Genomic DNA, 7191 nt, shown 5'->3' with positions numbered 1-7191 from the left:
AGCTGGTATTCGACCCCATTGTGACTATTTAGCTAATTCGCTCCCTAGGACCATCTTAGATCACACTTCATAAATATATCACCACACTCTTGTGGTATCAAGCACAACATACAAATATATTGCATTTATGCCCTCAATGGGCTAAAATTACAAATATGCCCCTAATAACCAAATTGGGCCCACATGAATATTTAATTCACCTAAACATGCATTTCTAATCACATAATTATTAAATTCACATATTAGCATAATTAGATCAATTATTGCCCTCATGTCACTCTAATCAAGGCCCTAATCCTTATTAGAAAATTTGGGACGTTACAACTATCCCCTCCTTACAAAAATTTTGTCCTTGAAATTTACCTGAATAACTTAGGATATTAATCCTGCATATCAAACTCAAGCTCCCAAGTTTCCTCTTCCACTTTGTTGTTCCTCCACACCACTTTCACTAAGGCGAAGGTCTTGTTCTAAAAGACTTTATCCTTTCGGTCTAGAATTTGAACCAGCTTCTCCTCATAAGACAAATCTTGATCCAATTCCAAGTTCTCATAACTCAGCACGTGTGGTCGCTGTTGGATACTATTGATATCGGGGCCCCATGTAGTCGTACAATTTTCTTCACATACAATTCAACATAATGCGCCACTGTATAAGTTGTCCTAACAGGCAAAAAGTGGGTTGATTTGGTGTACCTACCCACAATCACCCACACTGAATCATACTGTCCCACAATCTTCGGTAATCCAACCATGAAATCCATGGTGATATCCTCCCACTTTCACTCCAGAATCCCTAAAGGCTGCAGCAACCCTACTGGCCTCTGATGTTCAGCCTTTACCTGCTGGCAAGTCAAACACTTGGTCACATAACTCATTACACCCCTCTTCATTCTCGGCCACCAATACAAGGTTCTCAAATCTTGGTGCATCTTCATTGTACCCGGATGTAAGGAATAGGGAGTGGTATGAGATTCATCCAAAATCTCTTGTCGGATACCGAAATCCATTGGAATACAAATTTGACCTTTATACCTCAATAAACCCACCTCTTAAATAGAAAAGTCCTTAGTCGCTCCGGCTAAGACGTTCTCTATGTGCTCCCTCAACGAGGATACTCCCCATGTGCTTCCTTGATCCTCTCAAGGAGTGTGGACTAAAGAGTGATATTGGATAGCTGACCAACTACCAATTCAATACTTGCTCTAGTTATCTCTTCAAGTAACCTATCTGATATCTTCCTTGAACTGAATTACTATCCTGGGCCCTTCTGACTCAACGCCTCGGCCACCACATTGGCCTTCCCAGGATGGTATAGAATATCGCAGTCGTAATCCTTTACCAATTCCAGCCAACGCCTTTGGCGCATATTCAGATCCTTCTGAGTGAAGAAGTACTTCAAACTCTTATGGTCAGTGTATATTTCGCACTTCTCACCATACAAATACTGCCTGCAAACCCTTAGTGCAAATACCACCGCTGCCAATTCTAGATCGTGATTGGGATACCTTTGCTCATACTCCTTCAGCTTTCCCGACGCATAGGCTATCACCTTTCCAGATTGCATAAATACACACCCCAAACCCTACCTGGAAGCATCGTAGTAGACTACAAACTTCTTATTGTCTGATGATATACTCAATACTGGAGCGGTGATCAGTCGTCGCTAAACTCCTTGAAATTGTTCTCACACCTATTTTTCCACACATACTTAGTCTTCTTACGTGTCAGTTCAGTCAACGGTGTTGCTATTCTGGAGAATCCCTCAAAGAACCGCCGATATTACCCTGCCAATCCCAAGAAACTCCTAACCTCTAGTACATTGCTCGGCCTGGGCCAATCTCTCACTACTTCAATCTTACTAGTGTCTACCAGAATCCCCTCCTTACTGACAATATGGCCCAAAAAGGTTACTTGGGGTAACCAAAACTCACATTTTCTGAACTTAGCATATAGCCTATACTCCCTCAATCGCGGTAGTACAAAATAAAGATGATGCTCGTGCTCTGTCTCTGACTGGGAGTACAACAGTATATCATCGATGAATACGATAAAAAACTTGTCCAAATAATCCCAGAATACCCTATTCATCAAGTCCACAAAGGATGCTGCGACATTGGTTAATCCAAAGGACATGAGCAGGAATTCATAGTGTCCATACCTTGTGCGGAATGCGGTCTTTGGTATGTCCTCCTTTTTAATCCTTAACTGGTGGTAGCCTGAGCTAAGGTCAATCTTGGAGAACACCGTCTTCCCCTGTAACTGGTCAAACAAGTCATCGATCTTGGGTAGTGGGTACTTATTCTTGATGGTCAACTTGTTCAACTCTCTGTAGGCAATGCACATCCTTAAGGATCCACCCTTCTTCTTGACAAACAACACTGGGGCACCCCATGGAGAAAAACTCGGTCTGATGAATCCCAAATTGTAACGCCCTGGTTACTACAAGACTGTTACTGTGAACTTTAAACAGTGCTTAACTCGCTAAATGAGTCATTAGGTTATAAACGTGCATCTAGGTGATATTAATAGGCTAAGGTGAAAAATCTCGATCAAAAGGAATGGATATATTTTATTTAAAACATAAAACTGTACATGGGCCCATAAAAGCGTTTACAAAGTTATTTACAATCCAAAATGGTCATTACAGTGTAAAAGTTACAACCCGCTGACCTAAGCGGCAAAAATAGGGTTAACCCCTAGTTCCTCTAAGAAACACCTTGGCCGTGTGGTCAAACGGCTGCATATGTACACATCACCACCTCAGCTCTCCACTCAAGGCAGGGTGAGCTATTCTTTCCCTTTACCTGCACCACATAGCACCCGTGAGCCAAGACTCAGCAAGAAAACCCATTACTGCATGTATACAATATCAATTGATGATTATGATAATCATACTGGGGCTTATAGCCCTAATCAGATAAGAGACTAATGAGTCACTCTCTGGGTAGGTGACTAATGAGTCACACTCTGTATAGGTGACTAATGAGTCACACTCTATATATGTGACTAATGAGTCACACTCTGTATAGGTGATTAATGAGTAAGTCACGAACTTGGGCTCTGCACCCTTAGCCATGTGACGATGTAGTCACCTGAGCCTTTTGGCCCTGGCTCTAAGTAACTAGCCTTTAGACTAGACAAGCGCTTTTGTTTTCATCGAACTTAAGGTCGGTTAAGCATTTCATGCCTATGATGATAATGCTTATGTCGATTAGATCTAATCTTTTCGGCTTGTGTTAAACACGCTAATACCATTCTTCACTCATAATTCAATACCGTACGACCAGTGCTCAGTACTACTACCGAACTTGACTAATGAGTCATAGCTTTACAGTCAATACTAACACCATTGCCGATTCTGACTAATAAGTCAGTACCACTCACAAGTAAGCAAGACTGCTAAGCATTTAATATGCAATCAATGTCCACATATAGAGCACTCAACATGCCTCATCAATAACCATGCATGTCACATACTGGGTGCAGTTTTCTTACCTCTGGTACGAGGGAGAAATAAGTTAAATACGATCCTTAAGAATGATCAATTCCTTGATCCTTTAGCGGTCACCTAGTCATAACCAAATATGGAATTCCATCAATAATAAAAGGTTCATGATCTAAACCTCGCTCCCGGGACCTCGAGTCCTACTAACACGGTTAATTAATTTGATCTCGAGCCTTAAGAATTGAAACCTCGAGTCAAAAACACTAAAAAGTGCCCAAAAGAATGCCCTGGGAAAATAGGGTAGCGCTACAGCACTGCCCCCCAGGCGATATGGCGCTACAAGCAGAGCTGCCAAGCCCTGGACAGCGCTATAGCGCTCAACCCTGGGCGCTGTAGCGCCAGAACCAGGGTATTCCAGCTCTGGTTTTTCCTCTTTGAGTTCTCCAAATTCCAAATCCCAAAAAATATTTCCAAACCTCAACCAAACCCACAAATGAACCCAAAAACCAATCCTACAAGTCTTAGGCGTCAAAACCCAATCAAACTTTCCCAGAAACCTCATTGAATTCCCAACTATCAAATCCAAAATCTCAACTGAAAACTTACTAAAAAATAGGGCATAAACTAGAGATTTCATGGCTGAATTTCTTACCTCAAACTCAGGATTAAACCCCCTTCAATGGCTGAACACAATCCTAAACCCTCAAGCCTTGCTTCCTTAGCTTGAATCCTCATTTGGAGCTTCAAAATTTCAAAGGAAAAAGAAGAAGAAAAATGATTGGGAGGAAGAAGGAGAAGAGGCTCTATTTTTGGTTCAGTTTAATCCTTCCACAACCTTCTAGTTCACATATAACCTAAGGTCAAATGACCAAAATGCCCCTAGGTTAAATAATTTCCTTTCAAGGCTAACAAGGGCAAAATCGTCCTTTCCCATCTATCTCGTTAATTATAATTAACGTTCTCCAATTCCCATTATTCCCAATATTATCAAATAGTAATAAATCATATCCCATTACCCTATAATTCCCGGTAATGTACTAATCATCAGATTACCCCGAGACTCACCCCGAGCCCGGAAAATAACCCCATTTTGACCAAACCGCTAACTTGTATTCAAAGATAGTCTCATGCCGAATAGCTCAAAAAATCCACATTATAATGTGGCCTCATCCATAATTCACCCACATGCATGAAAATATACTAATATGCCATCAACGGGCCAAATTACCAAAATGCCCTTATAATGAAAAGTGGATTCACATGCATGCATTTATCATCATATAATAATATAACTCACATAATCATGCATATAATCATTTAATGGCATAATAAATCAATTATGGCCATCCCAGCCTTCTAATCCAACCATTAAACCATATTAGGGATTTTGGGGCATTACACAAATCCAGTTACTCTTGCAATTGAATCTTCAGTTCCTTCAACTCTGCCGGAGCCATTCTATAAGGTGTCCTAGATACTGGCTCTGCCCCTAGCACCAACTCTATGATGAACTCGATCTCTCAGTATGGTGGCAACCCTGGCAAGTCTGCTGGGAACACATCAGGAAACTCACATACTAATCTGGTCCCATCTGGTCCAATCGAAACAACCCTAGAAGTATTCACAATGTTCGTTAGGAATCCTATGCAACCCTCTTGCATTAGGTCTCTAGCCTTCAGTGCTGAAATCATAGGTACTCTTGGTCCACTCACTGTCCCCACAAATACAAAGGGTACCTCCCCTTCTGGTTCAAAGGTCACCATCTTGTGCTTGCAGTCAATCGTCACCTCGTACTTTGATAATCAATCCATCCCTAGGATCATATCAAAGTCATCAATCGCTAACTCAATCAGGTCCACAGATAACTCTCTGCTGGCAATGTTTTAACCCATCTCCTAGAGACTACCAGATCCTCGGTCGGCAACAAAGTCTTGAATTCCTTAGCATACAAATCACTAGGTCTACACAACTGATCTATCACTCTAGCAGATACAAATGAATGAGTAGCCACTGAATAATTCAATGGAGTAAATGAAGAACTGACACTAGAAATTTGACCTGTCATGACCGAGGGGCTAGCCTCAGCCTTAGTCTGGGCCAAGGTAAATACTCTGACGGGAGTGAGGTTGTTGCTCTTCTTCAGTTCTTCTTTCCTGGATTGTGGGAAGTCCTCCCTCAGATGACTAATACTCCCATAAGTAAAGCAGACTCTGATTCTGTACTCTCCCTGATGTCGTCGCCTGCACCGGGGACACACTAGGAAACTCCTCTAGTTGTTTCCCCCTTCCCGACGGCCACTGAAAGCACCCCGTGCCCTTTTATCTAATTCAGGAGGAACAAAAGAATATGGGGCCTTTCTCTTTTGCTCACTAGGGCCACTACCCCGGCTAGATCCAGTAAAAGAAGGCACCGTCCTCCGAGCATCGCGTCTAGTGGTGCCCTCTCTCCAAATCTGATCCTCGGCCCCCTCAGTAGTAAGGGCCTTCTCCATTACTTGTGCGTAGGTGGTAGCTCTCGGATCCAAAGTTATCTTGACGTCACGGGCTATCATGACATTCAATCCTCGTACAAACCGATCCCTTCGTGCCATATCAGTAGGCACCAAGTCCAGTGCGATGTGGACATCTTCTCTTAACATATAGCTGGCGCATGCCACTTTCTCATTTCCTTCCACCCTCATGAAATCCAGGATGGAAGAAATCATGTTCATCCCCTGCTCTGCCCTTAGTGGGTTTGGACCACCCTCAAAGGTGGGAAGATGATGCTTCCTAAACCTCTCGTACAAGGGTTCCCACCTATTTTCCATCGAAAGTTGGGCTGACACTGGTGCCACAGCCTATGGAACCTGTAACCCAATACCCCGAGGAAGGGCCTGCTACCTCAACTCACGAAGCTCCTCTTCTATTTGATGAAGTCTAGCTTCCATTTCAGCAAACCTCTATTGCCAGTTTGGTGGGGCAGGTGAAGGGTCTGGACCCACGTTATCATATTTGGCCCTAATGTCGCAAAGTCTGATTGATTGCCGAGGCACTACTGTAATATGCCTGCAATCAATAACGCCACACATCGGGCATGATAACAACATCCAAAACCACCTACCAATATCATCAATCAGCCACAATCAATAAATCCACATATCACACATAGAATATAACAGTCAAGGGGTCATGCCCTAGCATCATGCATATATCAACATATTCATCATGCTCTATCTATACATTCAGGCAAACAGAGCAACTTAAATAAGCAATTAAGCATATAGTTCATCAAATACCAACCAACCCTGAGTCGAGCTTTGCATTGGCAGCGAGAGTACATGTTCGGTCGATCTATAAACATTGGCATGCTCTAATACCAAGTTGTAACACCCTACTACCTTAGAGTCATTACCATGACATTATAAATGTTCCATTAGCTCGCTATTCGAGGTTTTAGGTTAAAAGTGTGACTAAATTGAAAGAAAACTCGTTTAACGACATTAATTATAAAGATTTGGACATTCATTGAAATCATAAGAAGTTATACATTTGGGATCCCAAAATATTATTTAGAAAATGTATTACAACTCAAAATATAAATACGGTCGACCTATGCGAGAAAACAAACCAATATAGTACATTTCCCAAAATAACCTTGGCCATGACAGCCAGGTAGGCCGAACATGTACCCGTCGCTCCACGCTTCCGTACTCATGGTCGGTCGACCTTTCCTTTGCCCTTACTTGCACCATAGAGCACCCGTGAG

This window comes from Humulus lupulus, chromosome 9, assembly GCF_963169125.1.
Source record: "Humulus lupulus chromosome 9, drHumLupu1.1, whole genome shotgun sequence".
Lineage (NCBI taxonomy): Eukaryota > Viridiplantae > Streptophyta > Magnoliopsida > Rosales > Cannabaceae > Humulus > Humulus lupulus.
The sequence above is the reverse complement of the archived record's forward strand: the minus strand, read 5'-3'. Positions refer to the sequence as shown.